The sequence below is a fragment of the Canis lupus genome, chromosome X, assembly GCF_048164855.1.
Source record: "Canis lupus baileyi chromosome X, mCanLup2.hap1, whole genome shotgun sequence".
Lineage (NCBI taxonomy): Eukaryota > Metazoa > Chordata > Mammalia > Carnivora > Canidae > Canis > Canis lupus.
In genome coordinates, this window is record NC_132876.1 from 39,469,763 (window position 1) to 39,488,711 (window position 18,949).

The 18,949-nt window shown below is 39.5% G+C and overlaps 1 pseudogene; it reads right to left on the bottom strand.

The window, feature by feature from the left end:
- Positions 1 to 10,088: 10,088 nt before the first annotated feature.
- Positions 10,089 to 10,448, bottom strand: LOC140628447 (ragulator complex protein LAMTOR5 pseudogene; annotated as a pseudogene).
- Between the last annotated feature and the right edge of the window lie 8,501 nt (positions 10,449 to 18,949).

Genomic DNA, 18,949 nt, shown 5'->3' on the forward strand with positions numbered 1-18,949 from the left:
TGCACCCATTTAAGACAGGGAACTTAACTGATAAATGTGTGTGCATTCTGACTGCTCCACTGACCAGCTGGCTGTTCCCCAGTCTCTCTTTCCTTGGGCCCCCCTATTCCCTGAGACACAACAATATTAAAATTAAGCCAATTAATAACACTACAATGCCCTCTAAATATTCAACTGAAAGGAAGAGTCTATCGATGCAGAAAATTTCATTGTTGTCTTTTTTTAGGAAATTGCCATGGTTATCCCAACCTTCAGCAACCACCACTCTGATCAGTGGCAAGATCCTGATTTGAGGCAAGATCCTCCAACCAGCAAAATGACCATGACTCCCTGAAAGCTCCAATGATGCGGTGCCTGGGTGGCTCAGTCTGTTAAGTACCTGACTTGATTTCAGCTCAGGTTGTGATCGCAGGGTAGTGAGATGGAGTCCTACATGGGTTCTACACTGGGCACAGAGCCCGCTTAAGATTGTCCTTCTCCCTCTGTCCTCCCCGTCTCCCTCCTTCCCTTCTCTGGGGAAAAAAAAAGAGAAGAAAGCTCCAATGAAGGTTAGAATTTTTAAGCAACAAAGTATTTTTTAAATTAAGGTATGAACATTTTTCCTAGACCTAATGCTGTTGCACACTTACTAGACAATGGTATACCTTAAACATAACTTTTATATGCACTGGAAAGCCAAAAAATTTGACTTACTTTATTGTGGTATTTGCTTTATTGTCATGGCCTGGAACCCAACTTGCAATATCTCTGAGCAATGCCTGTAACAGATGAAAAAATTCGGGAGGTAAAAGGAAGAGAACTGAAGGCACATGAAATAAAAGCACTACACCCATAATATTTAAAATTCAAAGCAATTATGTAACTATGTTACACAAATGGGGGAGGGAAGAGAGAATGATATAAATGAGACGGAGGGGTATAGGCATTTTATGCAGAGGTAGGAGGAGGTAACTACAAGCAAAAACAGCAAAGTAGATGAAAGAAGTTATCCTGGAGAGCATAAATATGGGACATGGCGTGGTGGAGCAGAAGCAGCCTGTTGCTTTGTGTCAGAGACCCTCCTGTATTCTACTAGGTTTTAATCCTGTTTGTGTATTACCTTGATAAATACCTCTTAGTTATTTAAGAAATTACACTATCTTTTTCAGGTTTTTGTTCAGTGAAGATGGTCACCACGGCCAAGTGAGATTTATATCAGAAAAAAAAAAAATCAGGGCAGCCCAGGTGGCTCAGCCATTTAGCGCCCGTCTTCAGCCCAGGGCATGATCCTGGAGACCCGGAATCGAGTCCCATGTCAGGCTCCCTGCATGGAGCCTGCTTCTCCCTCTGCCTGTGTCTCTGCCTCTCTCTGTGTCTGTCTCTGTCTCTGTCTCTCTGTGTCTCTCATGAATAAATAAATAAAATCTTTAAAAAAATCAGTTAACAAGTACTTGTTGGGGGCACTTGGATGGCTTAGTGGTTGAGTGTCTGCCTTTGGCACAGGTCATGATCCTGGGGTCCTAAGATCGAGTTCTGAGTCCTGCATCAGGCTCGCCGCAGGGAGCCTGCTTCTTCCTCTGCCTATGTCTCTGCCTCTCTCTCTCTCTCTCATGAATAAATAAATAAAGAAAATCTTTTTTTTTAAAGCAAGCATTTGTTGAACAATTATTATGTGCCCAGCACCTGCTGAGAGTACTTATGACAGTCTCAATCCATAAGAAACTGACAATCTAGTTGGGTGAAACAAACCAGTCCACAAATCAGGGAGCGACATTGCATAGTAAAATGCTGAATCGTTTCGATGCTAATTTTTGCCCACTAGGAAATAATGGAAGCAGGAAGATGAAACCAGTGTAGACGGAAATTTGGGAAGGCTTCAGGTAGTCCTGGGGCTTGTTTCTGGCCATAAAGAATGAAAAAGATAGAAATCAGTTTAGAATAGAAAGGCCTTAGAGGAGACCACGTGAACAATGGCTGGGAGCAGATTTTTTTTTTGTCCTGCTTAGTTGGTTATGTATTATTAGGTAGAAATTTTTATCCTTTCTAAATGTCACTAAAAAGCTCTTTCTCTTTAAATCTCCCTAATACAACAACTTCCTCTGAGTGGATTATTTTTTTCTTGCTGACAATGCAGTATATTTTCTGTCGCTTTGCAGAATGGGAAGTGCCATTTACTAAATGAGCTCTTCTCTGTTCTGTCCTCCTTTGGTGCCAAGTCTTAATAAAGACAGATGGGTTTCCCCCACTGTGCTGCTGCTTCCCATCTCAGGCTGATGAATATGAGACTGAGAGCCTGACCCTGTCATTGTCAAGTAATATAAAAGGCTTTGTCCTTATTTATTGCCATACTTTAATTACTAGGGGAAAAGTATCAATTAAGAAACAAAGGATTTAAAATCATTTCCACAAAACCAGGATGTCTGAGCAAATGAAAACCCTTTTTTCTTTTCCTTTTTATCTTATTTGGTGGGGAAGAGTGAAAGTGATGGGGTGACTAGAGTTGTTTTGGTTAAATTTAATTAATAGGAACTCAGAGCAGAATGTTCCATGAAGAATAAATATGTCAAAAATCATGTTGTTCTAGGGCTATCAATTCAAATATTTGGGTTCCATTCAGTGACTATTTTAGTCAAGTTATTAGACTCCACTGGTCATTCTGGAAACCCTTCATAGACATGGCTGGCGTCAGTACATAAGACTTTAAAGAGGTTTCCCGGTATGAGCCCTGAAGATAAATTTTATAGTATAGTTGTTGACTCCCTGAACTCTTTGGGAGAAGATATTAATTGCTCCCCACGTGTTGTGATGTAATGTAGGAACACCAGGAATACTCCTCACCTCCAATGCACCCGAAACGATCCCCTCCTTCTTTCTACTGCCCCAAATCTATGCCATTCATTCGTTCCTTGGCGGTAGGATTTCAAGTCTCTAGAGACTGTCCGCTAAATTGCATCTGCCCCTCAGGTCAGACTTTTAAGGCTCCACTCAACTTCTAACCCTTCGATGTGAATGAGTTAATCCGATTGCATGTGTGTGTGTGTGTGTGTGTAATGATTTTTTTTAAGGATGCTATTGATGGGATTCCTGGGTGGCGCAGCGGTTTAGCGCCTGCCTTTGGCCCAGGGCGCGATCCTGGAGACCCGGGATCGAATCCCACGTCGGGCTCCCGGTCCGTGGAGCCTGCTTCTCCCTCTGCCTATGTCTCTGCCTCTCTCTCTCTCTCTCTGTGACTATCATAAATAAATAAAAAAAAATTAAAAAAAAGGATGCTATTGATGCTTTTTTTTCTGCTGCTTAAAATTTTAATTCTACATTTCTATTCTACATCTATACTGTAATTTATATGTATGAAATCTATCATGTATGTAGAAAAGTGTATATAACATATGTGTGGTATTTAAGTAATAAGAATAAAATAAGCACCTGTCTACTCACTACCCAGCCTAAGAAATAGGATATAACCAAAATCTTTGAAGTACCTTGGGTACTCCTTCATCCTCTCCAGCATTAACCATGGTTCTGAATTTTGCGTTTGCCACCTCCTTGCTTTTCTTTATGTATTTCTAAACAATATTATTTAGGTTGTATGCACGTTTTGGATCTTCACATACATAGACTCACCCTGGGTATATTTTTCTGAAACTTTTTTTTTTGCTCAGTATTATGTTTGTGAGATTCACCCACATTGATTAGTTTTTACCACCTAAGTATTTTTGTATAGATACATCAACATGTATCCATTCTCCTGTCAGATTGCTTACTTTGGGTGTAAAACCCTTTTTTTTTCAAGACTATACATATTTATTATTTAAAAAAGAACTCTAAGCAATATATAAAGTGAAAATTCTCTCCACTCTACCCCCTCACCTTTAACACTTTAGTTTCTGTATCTCCAGTTTTTCCATGCACTTGTGAGTACATGTCTATGTGTGTGTACACCTATAAGGAATGAGATTACACACATATTGTTCTGTAATTTGTTTTCATTTGACCATGGACTATGGGCAGCCTTCCATGTCATTAGTTACATATGCACCTTGTTTTTTTTTTTTTTTTTTTTGCACCTTGTTTTTTTTTTTAAAGATTTATTTATTTATTTGGGAGAGAGAGAGAAAGAGAGAGCGGTGGAGGGGTAGAGGAAGAGGGAGAGAAAGAATCTCAAGCAGCCTCCATGGAGCTGGATGTGGAGCTCAATCTCACAACGCATGAGATCATGACCTCAGGCAAAACCAAGAATTAGATGTTTAACCAACTGAGCTACCCAGGTGCCCCTCACCTTGTTCATTTAAAAGTCTTCCCTTCATTCCTTATTATGTAACTTAAATTATTATTTTTATTTTTTTATTGGAGTTCAATTTGCCAACATACAGCATAACACCCAGTGCTCATCCCGCCAAGTGCCCCCCTCAGTGCCCATCACCCGGTCACCCCATCCCCCTGCCCACCTCCCTTTCCACTACCCCTTGTTTGTTTCCCAGAGTTAGTTGTCTCTCATGTTTTGTCACCCTCACTGATATTTTCATTCATTTTCTAACCAATATCCTATTGATGAACATCAGGTTGTTTTGCTGTTATAACAACACTGCAATGATTGTCCTTACATGTACCTATCTCAGCACAGAAAAATGAATTGTTGGGTTACAAATATTCCAGCTTAAACATTTTATTGATACAGCTAATTGCCTTCCAAAAGGAGTCACCAGTTTATAGTCCCATCCATACTGTTTTGGTATAATCCTTCTCTACATGCTACCTCTAGTGATGGCTAGGTGGTGATAATGAATGTCTCTTGTTTCTAATTATAAAATACTGTATTTCATTTGTAGATAAAGATGTAAGAGAGAGAAAAGAATGTTAAGAAAAAGTAAAGACCTCTTGTATGCCTATAAATCAAGAAGAACCATAATTATCCACTTGGTGTAGTTAATTTCTACTCTTCTTTACTTTTGTACATTGATGACCTTTGCCATTCAAGGGAAATATGTCCTGAGACATTGACAACTTCCCTAAAGTCTTGAATTCCTCTATAACATATTTTACTCACAAAGCACAATTTATGCAGTGCTGTAGTCCACTTACTAGAACACCATCTAATCACATTTATTTTCATATACATCATACAGTGAACTAGTTCATTTCAGAGATCTACACCATTATCAAATTTGAACAGCTCTACTACACCGTGACTTACTTAAAATTTCTATTTACCAGCTCAGCACTATCTCACATGGTTTCACTCTTTCTCTTCACCTTCCATCACCACCATTAGGCTTTTCTTTTTAGGTTTAAAGAAACTGAAAGCAATGTCTGCTGGCTTTCATTCTGTTATTCTTTTTATTCTATTCATTTCTCTTTGAACACTCGTGTGTTCTGGTATAATAGGACCCTGTAATTCTACATCCTTCCAGATTGCTCTATTCTTTCATGTAGTCAGATACATTTTTCCAAATTCCTAGACCTGAGGTGGTAATGGCTATCAACAAGCTCTTCAAATGTATGGATCATCCTTGTGTGATCCAGTAAAAAACTGAATTTTTAAAAAGATTTTATATATTTATTTGAGAGAGAAAGAGAGAGAGTGCATGAGCAGGGGGAAAGGGCAGAGAGAGGAGGACCAGGCTCCCCACTGAGCAGGGAGCCCGATGTAGGATGTGGGGTTCGATCCGAGGATCCTGGTATCATGACCTGAGCTGAAGGCAGATGTTTAACTGACTGAGCCACCCAGGCACCCCACAAAGCTGAATTTTTAAAATATCAAGTAGTTTTCTCTTCTTTTTAAGGATTAGATCTAATATGCAAATCTGGTCATGTCACTTTTCTACTTTAGGAGTCTTTTTCTTAAACTTTCATAAAAATGGTACCTCATGAGACATATTAGTGCATACTTTGATTCTTAATTTAATAATTCCTTGTAGTAATGCTTCCTATTGAATACATACAGATTTACCTCCTTCTTTTTAATAGCTGGGGAATATTCTACAAGATAATGTCCCATACTTTACTCAACCATTATCCTATTGATGAACATTTATGTTTGTTTTTTTTTTTATTTTTATTTATTTATGATAGTCACAGAGAGAGAGAGAGGCAGAGACATAGGCAGAGGGAGAAGCAGGCTCCATGCACCGGGAGCCCGAAGTGGGATTCGATCCCGGGTCTCCAGGATCGTGCCCTGGGCCAAAGGCAGGTGCTAAACCGCTGCGCTACCCAGGGATCCCCATTTATGTTTTTTAACCCCAGTTTTTTGCTTACTATAATCAATATTCCTTGGATCACTAACTTTCGATTTACCTGGGATTTTTCTGGGTTTAGCCCTGAAAGTCCCACATCCTAGGAAATTTCAGTCCTGGCTAGCTGGGACAGTTGCTCACACCACCCCACATCTATTCTTACTTACTGGGACTTCTATTTCTGTCGCATACTTTCCCAGAACTGGGACTTCCAGGTCATCTGATTGCTTTTATACATGGCACTTTGTAGGAAACCGTATTGGAAGGGGGTCCAGGTAAATTCTTTAGTGAGGAATGTGGAGAGCAAGTCATGGGGTATAGTTCTGGTCCATATCAGGAGCCATAATAAAAGACTTTAAGCATTAGGCTATTTGAGTAGGAGAAGGGAGAATCAAGGATAGGGCATGAAGATTGCTGAGTGGATAAAGGAAAATGCAGAAGGTCACAAAAAACAAATCACATCGCCCCCCCCCCCCCCCCGCAATATTTTTGCCTAGAATGAGTGTTGCTAGGGTAGCACTTCTAGTTTAAACACACACACACAAAAACAAACAAACAAATAAATAAATAAATAAATAAATAAATAAATAAATAAATAAAAACATCACAGTGAATTACAAGTCTGGAGACCTGTCTTGTTTAGTATCTCTCTCTCTTTTTTTCCTATCAAATAGAAAGGACTAAACTTTCACCTCTTTCTTATATCCTAGTGGTATTAGAAAGCTAAATTCCAGCGTTTATAAAAGTACCTTGAGCTACTTAAGCTATTGAAAGGGTTATAAAAATATGAAGTACTTGTCCCAGCACTCCACAGATGTCTTCTTGGCTCATTCGCAGATGCTGGGTTGTATTAGCATCTCTTAATTAATATTGAGCAAACAAAGTTTCAGTAGGCCCATTTAATAGGTACATGTACAGCATCTCCTGCCATCTGAGGTAGTGCATTTCCGAGATAAGATTCTCAATATTGTTTGCCTCATGCTTTCAGTCAGGCAGCAATTAAGAAAGCAAGAACATGTGCCTTCCAGGACCTTGTGCTCATCTGTCACTACTAAAATAGTTTCAAGGCGATTTGTTAGATAGCACCGGCTGAATGATTGGTTTTCTTGTGATAATTGCCAATGTAGTTCCTGTAAGGCCTGAGGGAGAAGATTAGGGGGGAACATTCTAGTCTTATTTATTCTTTATGGTCTTCTTAGATCAGGTCTTCGGGACTTCTTAGCTTGAGAATACCACAAAACAACAGCAGCTAATCCACCAAACCTTTGTGGCATAACCAAAGCCTGAGAAGCTGCCTTTGAGCTACCTATTTGACAGAGGCAGGAACAGAGGCAGGAACTGGGGAAGGCTTGGCAGACTCAGTCCCAAGCCATAGGGGGGTCTCCGTGGAAAGTGGTCAGGTGGCCTGGTAGAAGCCAAGATTGAAGGACCCTAAATTGAGGTCCCGTTCCTGCTGAGTGGCTATGAGGCTTTAGCTTTTTCATCTGTTAGATGTGGTTAATGGTACCTCTTCTACCTGGCAGGCAATGTAAGACAGCTGCCAAGAGCACAGGCCACAGAACCAAAGTGCTTAGTTAGGTTCGAATCTTGGCTTATTTATCATTTATTTGCTATGTGGCCTTGGGCAAATAACTCTCTGAAGCATAATTTTTTTAAATTCTCATTTATTTATTTATTTGAGAGAGAGAGAGAGAAGGAGCAGGAGGAGGGGCAGAGGGAGAGGGAGAAGCAGGCTCCCCACTGAGCAGAGACCCCCCAACTGGGTGCTGGATCGCAGGACCCCTAGATCATGACCTGAGCTGAAGGCAGACACTTAACCAACTGAGCCACTCAGGCACCCTGAACCACAGTTTCTTAATTGGTCAAATGGGGTTAATGATGGCACTGGTGATCAAGGGTTGTTGGATTGTTATGAAGGAATTCATGTGAAGTGCTTAGAAAAATATCTCACACATTTTGGCCTTGGAAAACTCTACCAAATGTCAGCTGCTATCGTATATGATACAATGATAAAATCATGGGCTCAAGATCTCGTTGGCCTGCCTCCAAATTCTGGCTCTACAAATAAATAACTTTGCAAAATTACTTAGACTCTCTGTGCTTCAGTATTTCTGTCTTCAAAATAGGGATAGTAATGATATGACCTCAGATGATTCTTGCAAGCATTACATGAAACCCTGCATGCAAAGGCCTTCAAGCAGTGCCTGATGCATAGTTAGTGTTTAGTAATTACATATTATTTTTTCCAAGAGTCTTGATGTAGGCCATGCTTATATCCCCTAACCTCTGGTGTTAGCCATCTTCTAAAGTCTAGTATCTTTATCATTTTTTCATCTTTATCAAAAGCTGCTTTCAGGCCCTTTGAAAATGCTGCCTAAAAGTTTAGTTGTCCTTGAGGCCTTGCAACTTAGCCAGGCTGTAAACGGGAACTAAAGGAAATTTCAGATTTCAGATTGAAGCTGATAGGTCCTATTGAGTATTTAGTATTCCACAGTTATTGTGAGAAAAACATGAGCTGTGAATACATGAAAAAAATCCAAAAGTACTGTGCACCAATGGAAGAGACTGCCCGTTACCCTCCAGCTTTTTTTTTTTTTTTTCACCCTCCAGCTTTTGTTGACAACTCACAATCACAGATTGTGGGCATTATTAAATGAATGCTTTCTGGGTGCTGGGCCCTACACTATCTCAGTTATGCATTCCACTAATCCTATGCAGTAGGCATTAACTTCAGTTTACTGCTTAAAAAAGAGTATTTACTTCAAGAAATTTAAGTGGTTTATCCCAAAATCACAGTTCGTATGGATGGAGCCAGGATATAAGCCCAGGTTTATCTAATTTAAAATCCCCTGCTCTTTCTCATTATGCCATGTTTACAGAGTTTTTGTTCTCAGAACACAGTGTCACTGAGTGCAAATCACTTTGAGGATTCAGAGGTTGGTCTGGTAGCCTGGCTGAAGATGCAGGGAGACTTCTGAACATTTGTCTTATTACTGCACCTCCCTGGCCAATCTCTTGCCCTATCCAGCCAAGAGGACTGCAGTGACAAAAACCCTGATATTCATTTTGAAATGTTATGTTCTCAGAGTTCAGACTGGGTCCAGACTATAGATTAAACTGTGATTCAAAGTGCTGACGTTAAAGGTTTGGTATTTGCATGAATGTGTCTGCAATAAGGAAAGCAGAAAAGCCAACTGATGAGTGGATAGATGACTCCTCCCTTGAGTGTCCCACTAGACTAGAATAAGAGCCAGATCAGCATAGTGCTCCTCCCGACATCTGTGTGTTGGAAATATGTGGCTACTCAACTAACTTCACCTCTGGGATTGAGGCTAGACATCAATTGATTGTGAAGCTGGCTGATAAGATAGGGAAAGTTGTGCTTTGTACATTTCTTAAAAATTCTTTTCCATGGGGAAAGAACAGATGTCGAGGAATAGGTAATAGACACAGACATAGATTTTAGTGGTGACTGGCTCATGTTTGAAGGGTGCATCTTAAGGTGGATTTGCTGTGCTTGCCATACAAACACTCCACTGGATGGAGCACAAGATAGTTCTTTGTTAAGTATAATACTAGTTCATAGCAGATTATGTCTTGAGAGAACTTTTTTTCCTCTGATCAGATTTATTGAACATAAGAAAATTCTATGTACAAAGTGATCTGGACGTGCTGCTTCAAAACATGATCCTTTCTTACTAATATTCTGATAAGTCAGTCCATTGAGTGTGAAAAAGCAGCTTACTCTAAAATTAATAGAAAAGTGCCCAATGCACACTAAATAAATGGCCTAACTACTGGAACTTAAGTCGTTCTACAAGATAATTAACATAGGTAGGATGGAGTCCCTATGGCAGGCTGCTGGAGACTGATGAGACGTTAAGAGGCCATTTTGTGCATGGCCACTGTGATGCTGTCATGTTTCTGGATCATAATATTCCCATTATCTGATTCTAGACATACCACTGGAATATCAGTGGGGTCTGGGGTCAGCTTAGCTGCTTGCTGGGCTAGAACAGATATCACCCCAGCATGCTCATCAGACAGGATCCCATAACAGCCCAGATTAAGTCCTTGTGAATCTGTGCACAGGACTCCAGCAATGGGTGGATTCTTCATTGTATCCTTCAAGTGCTGCTGCAAGGTGGCCTCTATCCCACCGCTATCTGCCCAGCCCGGGATCCTGCAGAGTGTCGCCTTCTCTGCTTGAGAGAACTTAGTGGCTCTGGTCCAATGCATGCTTCATCAATGGGGAATAAAAAAAAGAATGACTGTTTATCTTTTCCCCAAGTAATACGATGGGATGACAACCGCTTTGAAAATGAAGAGTTGAAGAGCCACGGGGACCAGGAAATTTCATATCATGAGCAAAGATGAGCTCACATCAGCTCCCAGACCATAAGTTGCTCACAGTCTTGTGACAGAGACAAACAGGTCAATATGCTTTGCTTAATACGAGGCAGAATGAACTGCGTGCTAGGCAGAATTACCAATACTAACTAAAGAGTCTTGAAAGTATGGAGGAGGGTTAAATTAGTTTTGCCTAAGGAGATTAGGGATAGCTTCACAGAAGAGTTAGCCCTTGACCTGGGCCTTGAAAAATAAATTAAGATTTGATAAAGAAGGTGCAGGAAACGATATATCAGGCTAAGGAAATCCTATGATCAAAGGCACAAACCCATGAAAGCAAACAACATGTTTTCTTTCTTTCCTCTTGACAATAGTGAGTTGTATCACTGTGTAGTGCAAGCACATAGTGTGTACAGCCATCTATGGAAGCTGGTAATTCTGAGTCTGGAAGTGGGAGCCAAGTGATGAACTGCAGTGACATTCATCACTCTAATTCCTGGACCTGGCTTTGGAGGCTAGTGGGGGAAAATGTGATGGAAGAGTTGGAAGCCCTTCTATTATGGACTGAATGCTTCTTCCCCATCCTACCCCCAATTCATAGATTGAAATCCTCACCTCCGTAATGTGATGATATTAAGAGGTGGGGCCTTTGGGAGCTAATGAGGTCATGGGGGTAGAGCCCTCATGAATGTACCGACTCCCCTTATAAGAACATGAGAAAAGCTTCCTTCCTGTCTTTACTCTCCATCATGTGAAGGTACAATGAAATGTTGTATTCTGTTATAGCAGCTCGAACTAAGACACTTTCTGTTCCTAGAACTGGCTCTCACACTTGGAAAAGCTGAGGATTAGGGAGCCAGCAGGCCTTCTATAGAGCACAGTGGAGTTTTGCCATAAATAAACTCTTGATCATAAAGCAAATCATTAGTAAATAGCATATATATATAGCTCTATAATTATATTTTATCTCCTTATTTCATACTCTTTCCTTACCTGATCTTTTCTGTAGCTTCTTTTTTTTAAAAGATTTATTTATTTATTTATTTATGAGAGACACAGAGAGAAGGCAGAGACATAGGCAGAGGGAGAAGCAGACTCCCCCGGGGGAGCCCACTGTGGGACTTGATCTCAGAACCCCGGGGTCATGCCCTGAGCCTAAGGCAGACGCTCAACCACCGAGCCACCCAGGTGTCCCCACTTTTCTGTAACTTCTCAAAAAAATGCATTTGTTTCCCTTTTTTTTACACTACACCCTCTTATGCCTTTCAAATGGTGGTCCAGGGATCCCTGGGTGGCGCAGCGGTTTGGCGCCTGCCTTTGGCCCAGGGCGCGATCCTGGAGACCCGGGATCGAATCCCACATCAGGCTCCCGGTGCATGGAGCCTGCTTCTCCCTCTGCCTGTGTCTCTGCCTCTCTCTCTCTCTCTCTCTCTGTGACTATCATAAATAAATAAAAATTAAAAAAAAAAAAGATTCAAATGGTGGTCCAGAAGGGAAACAAGGACTCTGGAAACCCACAAACTGGATATGATTGTTTGCTGATACATTAAAGGGGAGAGGTGTAGCATCCAATACATACCTGTGCCAGACCAGAGCCACACACAGTAGTGTGTCTTTGATCACCCTCCAGAGCGTTTAGGAAACGTGATGATTCTCATTGTACATGACTTATTTGCAAGATCTTTTAAATGTGGATTATTGGTATAAAAATTGATGTTAGATTTGTTAATAAAGCTGGTGTTCCTTTAGAAGGATAGACTGTTTTCATTAGCACCAACTATTAATACTTAAGTGTTACAAAGTATATTGTTTATGAAGAATTTAAGTGAAGGGGCTTATTTATTTATAGCAGTGTAGTAGTAGTTTAGATGAAAGTTTATGGCAAATTTGTAGACAGATTTATACACTGTTTTTCTTTTTTTAAGATTTTATTTTTAATATCTACACCTAATGTGGAGCTCAAACTAAATAACCTTGATATCAGGAGCCTCAGGCTAGGGGCACCTGGGTGGCCCAGTTGGTTAAGCATCTGCCTTCCACTCAGGTCATGCTCTCAGGGTCCTGGGATCAAGCCCCACATCAGGCTCTTTGCTCAGCACTGAGTCTGCTTCTCCCTCTGCCTCTCACTCTGTGATCTCTCTGGCTCTCACTCTCTCTCAAATAAATAAAATCATTAAAAAAAAAGAGTCTCAGGCTGTATGGATTGAGCTAGCCAGGCACCACTATACATTGTTTTTCTTTTTTTTTATACATTGTTTTTCAAACATGCTAATATAATTGGAATGAATATGACCAAAATAGCAATGAATAAGAATTTAGACCATTTCCTCTGAAAATAGTCACAATGGAATCCTATTTTATTCAGGGATAGATTCTTAATTCAGTATACAGGAAAAATCAGTGACAAAGACTACTAATTGTCTACCCGATATCCACTTTCCCATTCCTCCTTAGTTATAGAGATTTTTCCTGGATGGTCATATGCTTCTCAAAAACTTGATTTCTTAGCTTCCAGTTTAGCTAGGGGTCGTTAATGAGATCAATGTGGAACTTATTAGGAGGAACTTCCAGGAAAGCTATTTAAGATTGGACAGACTGGGGATGCCTGGGTGGCTCAGCTGTTGAGTGTCTGCCTTTGGCTCAGGGAGTGATCCCAGGCCAGGGATCAAGTCCCACATCGGACTTCCTATGAGGAGCCTGCTTCTCCCTCTGTCCATGTCTCTGCATCTATGTTTATGAGAGATATTGGCCAGTAGTTCTCTTTTTCTGTAGTGTCTTTGTCTGGTTTTGGTATCAGGTGATGGTGGCCTCAGAATGATATAGAAGCTTTCTTTCCTCTTCTATTTTTTGAAATATTTTGAGAACAGATACTCATTCTTCTTTAAATGTGTGGTGGAATTCACATGTGAAGCCATCTGTTCCTGCACTTCCATTTATTGGGAGTTTATTTTTTTATTACTGATTTCATTTCATTGATAGTAAATGGGCTGTTCAAAGTTTTGTCTTTAAGTTTTGGAAGGAAAAGTTTCTAGGAATTTATCCATTTCTTTTAGGTCGTCCAATTTTTTGACATATAATTTTTTATAATATCTCATAATCCTTTGTATTTCAGTGGTGTCAGTGGTTATTTCTCCTCCTTCATTTCTGATTTTATTTGAATTATCTCTATTTTTTTCTTTGATGAGTCTGGCTAAAAGTTTATTATTTTTATTTAGCTTTTTCAAGAATCAGCACCTGGTTTCATTGATCTGTTCTATTGGGTTTTTTAAATTTCTGTTTCATTTATTTCTGCTGTAATCTTCATTATTTCCTTCCTTCCACTGGCTTTGGGCTTTGTTTGTTCTTCTTCTAGCTCCGTTATGTGTAACGTTAAGTTGTTTATTTGAAAATTTTCTTGTTTCTTGAGGTAGGCCTTATTGCTATAATCTCTTAGAACAGCTTTTGCTGCATCCCAAAGATTTTCGACCAGTGTATTTTCATTTTTCTCTATATTCTTAAAATGTTCTCTTTAATTTTGTGGTTGACCCATTCATTAGTTATTTTATTTTTTATTATTAATCTTTAAACAGTAGATGTGTCTAATCTATTTTGTGTGAATAACATATTTCACAATAAAAATGAAAAATAATGCTTTTATAACCCCACTTTAACTATGATAATAGTTTTTCCCTGTTTATAGACTATCTGCCCAAGTGCAGTCTTTGGCTAAGACACACTTTTTTCTAACTTAATGAAAATGATAGTTTTTAATTATTTTTATTGCCATTTAATGTTTAAATCACACTTTTCTTGTTTAGGTGTTTCTGCCAATTTGCCAATGGGCCAGTTTCTATAAATAAATGTTCTTGTTTTATATAAAGCAACAATATAAATCACCTAACTGTGCCTTTTATTTTAACACATAGTAGTGGCATGACTGACACCAACTGGATAGATGCCATTCTTTAAGTGGTTGTGATGTGTATCAGTCTCTGCTGCTAAATCACAGGTGGCCTATGAAAAATTGCATTTGTGCCATTCAACCTTGAAATTGGCCATAAGGCACAGACTCCTACGGAAGTAATATGTCAAACTTCAGAAATTACATGACATTTTGGGAAAAATATGAACAATGTCCAATAGACAGTCCTAGCAGATTAGGTCCTTGACTTGATTTTTTGGAGGATCAAGTACAATGCCCTTTGCTTTATGCTGAAACCTTAGGAAGTGTACTCTAGGAGCATTATAAAGATACCTTCTATGTGGGCAGATGGCTTGTCTGCCCTAAATCCCACTTTCCTCCTCTCTAAATATAAAGGGTTTAACTAAATGATAACTAAAGTCACTTTGATGCCAGCAAGTTTTTATTCCATAATTTGAATGACACTATTTGTCAAAGTGTCTTTGTATTATTCCATTTGATTTCCCAACAACTTTCTGAGGTAGTTAAGGTAAAATACTGTTATTCCCTGTTTAACGATGAGGAAGCCAATGCCCAGAGAGCCTGGTGACTCCAAGGCATGCAATTCAATTCAGACAAATTGACTAATGGGACAGAATAGAGATCCCAGACACAGACCAACACTTATCCTGAAAGTGTCACATAACCCTTGATATATAACAGAAATAGCATTACAAAATAGTGAGGCAAACTTGGACTATTTAATAAATGGTGCTGAAACAAATGATTATCCATATGGAAAAAAATGAAATTGGATCTCGACTTCACACTGTATACAACAATCAATTCCAGATGGTTTAGGGAATTAAGTGTAAAAGACAAAACTTCAGAATAAAATATAGGAGAATATTTTTGTGACTTTGTAGCAGGGAAGGATTTTTTTCAACAAGACAAATGATGTAAACCCTCAAAAGGAAAATATTAAATATGACTGCATTAAAATATAATAAAATAAAACCCAAGTGAATGGATTAAGAAATTAAGGCTTTCATGTATTATTTAAACTTTAAAATTCACTTATATAAAAGCTACAACTAAAGACTGTAACAGAAAGTTCAAGGGAGGGAAAAGGAGAGGTAGGATTAATGAGTTAGGCTCTTGGCTGCATCAAGAGAGAAGATGAGGGAGCCAAACGCATCATGTTTCTTAGTGGGTAGCCTCAATAGATACAGATTAAAGTTGGTAAATCAAGAACTAGAGTCATGGAATTAACATCAAAAGTACCAAATGCAGAAAAGGTCTGAAGGGATTTGCCTGGGAGCAAGGGACAGAGAGGGAACATTTTATTTTTCATTCATACTATTCAATGCTGCTTGAGTTTTTTGTTTGTTTTTTGCTGCTTGAGTTTTTAATTCACGTTCATGTATTTTCCTATATAATAAAAAACCCTTAATTAAATGAACAGGGCAAAGAAATATGACTAGGTTGGAGGCTTTGACCTCATTTTCTAACCAGAACTTTCTATGTTACACAAGAGGATCAAATTGGCAGGTCAAATCTTAAGCATTGCATCTGTTAAGTCTCTGGACAGTTGATTGCATTTTTGAAATAAGGCAGAACCAGGTTGGAAAGTGTTTAAATCCTTCTCTCAAGTCTTCTCTGTTTACATGATTCATAGCGAACAGATGGTCCAGCTGTCTGTACTTAGGAAAAGTGGGTGGTTCCCAGTTTGCAATCAATGAAGCAATAATTACAACAATTTTGAGTAAACTGGACCCCATAAAATGTTGTTTTAATTTGTGAATGAGATGGAGGCACAAAGAGAAGTTAGGTTGATTGGACTCTAATCTGCAACATATTCAGGAAAGGGTCTTTAAAGTTGAAGCAGCTACAAACCTCCCTAGCCCTCCCTCACCAATATACTGGGAAAACAAACTTTGTCCTTGAGTGCTCTTGGACATTAAACCAAACCAATGTATCAGTGTGGCTGCCATTTTGTTCAAAATCCACATATTCCCTTCTCATTGGGGTCCAGGAAACATTACTGCTGCTTAGAGTTGGCTGACCTTGAGAGGGAGAAGAGAGATCTTTATTTCTACCTCCCAATACCCTTAGCATGTTGAAATGCTTGTTCTTTGAATACTGTTAACCCACTTCCTCCTGAGAATGTTTCTTTGTGCCTTCTTTCAAATGAGTGTTGAATAAGTGTGGAGAATAAATGAGTTGCAAGGATTAAAAGCAATGATGAAAACAAATCATGGTCACTTTGTGGGGCTTTGGAACATAGGAATACATTTACACCATTCTTAAGGTGCCTTTTATTGATTGTTTAAGATGTCTTATCAATATGTTAATAGCAGTTTTAAAGGGAGGGATCCTGGTTGGTAATACTTGCCTAATGATCCAGTTTGTTCAATATGGAGCTGCATATTTTAGCTGTGTCTATGATTATAGATGATTTGTCCACTTCAGTTGACCATAGTTTGGTAGGATGATCAGCATTCTGCAGAATGAGCAATGTCAGGAGATGGAATTATGGAAGCCATCTAATTTTTCTGGACTTTCTGTCCCAGGCTGATCTTGGGATATTACAGAAAGGCCTTCTTTAGAAGGAGAGATCAGCTTTTTCCAAGGGAGAAATCTTAGTCTGTGAACTATACATGCAGAGGAGGATGACTGCCAGATAACATGAAAAATTCCTAGCCTGCCACTTCCTGCTGCCCTTCCCCGTACACCCTGTGCTCAAGCCACCCTGAGCTATCAGTGGCCCTCAGTGAGCCTGTTACAACCTTCTTAAGGATGTTTGGAAATGTATGGTAGTGATTTTGGTTGTCATAGAGCCTGGGAACCAGGGAGTTTAAACATCTTGTAATGCACAACACAGTACTGTCCTGCTCAATGGAGTGCTCCATTGAAACACACTGGACCAGTTCCCAAGAGGGTAATATGTTTAAAAGGATTTTTTTAGGGGCAGTCCCGGTGGCGCAGCGGTTTAGCACTGCCTGCAGCCCAGGGTTTGATCCTGGAGACCTGGGATCAAGTCCCATATCAGGCTCCCTGCATGGAGCCTGCTTCTCCCTCTGCCTGTGTCTCTGCCTCTCTCTGTGTCTCTATGAATAAATAAATAAAATCTTAAAAAAAGGATTTTTTTAAAAAAGATTTATTTATTTATTTGAGAGAGAAAGAGTGAGCACAAGGGGGGCTGGCAGAGGGAGAGAGAGAGAGAGAGAGAGAATACTCTAGCAGACTCTCCACTGAACAGAGAGCCTGACACGGGGCTCAATCCCAGGACCCTGAGATCACGACCTGAGCTGAAATCAAGAATAGGATGCTCAACTGACTGAGCCACCCAGGTGCCCAGAAGGTAATATGTTTTTTTAAAAAAGGCTTTATTCACATCTAATTCACATATTCTACAATTCACCCACTTAAAATATAGAATTTAAAAATATAGAGAATTATTTTTTTAAAGATTTTATTTATCTACCCATGAGAGACACACACACATACACACACACACACACACACACACACACACAGAGAGAGAGAGAGGCAGAGACACAGGCAGAGGGAGAAGCAGGCTTCATGCTGGGAGCCTGACGTGGGACTTGATCCCGGGACTCCAGGATCAGGCCCTGGGCTGAAGGCGGCGCTAAACTGCTGAGCCACCCGGGCTGCCCAAAAAATATAGAGAATTCAATGGTTTTTAGTAAAGGCCATGTTTTTTTTTTTTTTTTATACCTCCACACCTCTGCTCAACTTTTTTCTGCCTATGATTTTTCTGTCCATAATCTTTTCTCCTCTCTTGTCCACCTAAAAATGTAAGACAAATTCTAAAAGTTCCAACTTACATGCCACCTCTTTGATGCTTTTTTCCTTTATTCTAAACAGGCTTAGTTTCTCTAGGGTAGGAGTGGTCAAAATTTTTCTGTAAAGATAGAGGTGGTAAATGTTTTTGGCTTTGTAGGCATGGTCTCTATTGTGTCAACTCTGCCATTGTAGCACAAAAATAGCCATTCACAATAAGTAAATGAATGGGTGTGTCTGTGTGCCAATAACATTTTATTCCCAAAAACAGGTGGTGGGCAGTTTGCACACCTCTGCACTACATCACTTTGTTCATACTTTGATTATATCCCTCAACACACTGCAGTCCATTTAGTAGTATATGTATTTGCCTTCTCTGTGACACAGAGACATCTTTTTCATCACAGTAGTCATGATTATTAGTACAGTGTCTAAAACATAGTAGGCGATAAATCCATACTGGTTCATTGGATGAACATCGGTGCAGAAAACACTGGGAGCAGTACTTCTAGATTGCTATTAAAATAACCAAATTTTTTGGCTGTGTTAAATGCAATTGCCTTGTATAAAAACTTATTCATTAGAGCAAATCCTGGGATTTGGCATCAAGTCTAAAGTCCCTGGATTTGGCCAGTTCTGGAGGAATTTTATAATATTGGCTCATGGAAACAAATCACAATCAGGACACTGCTTGACACATAGA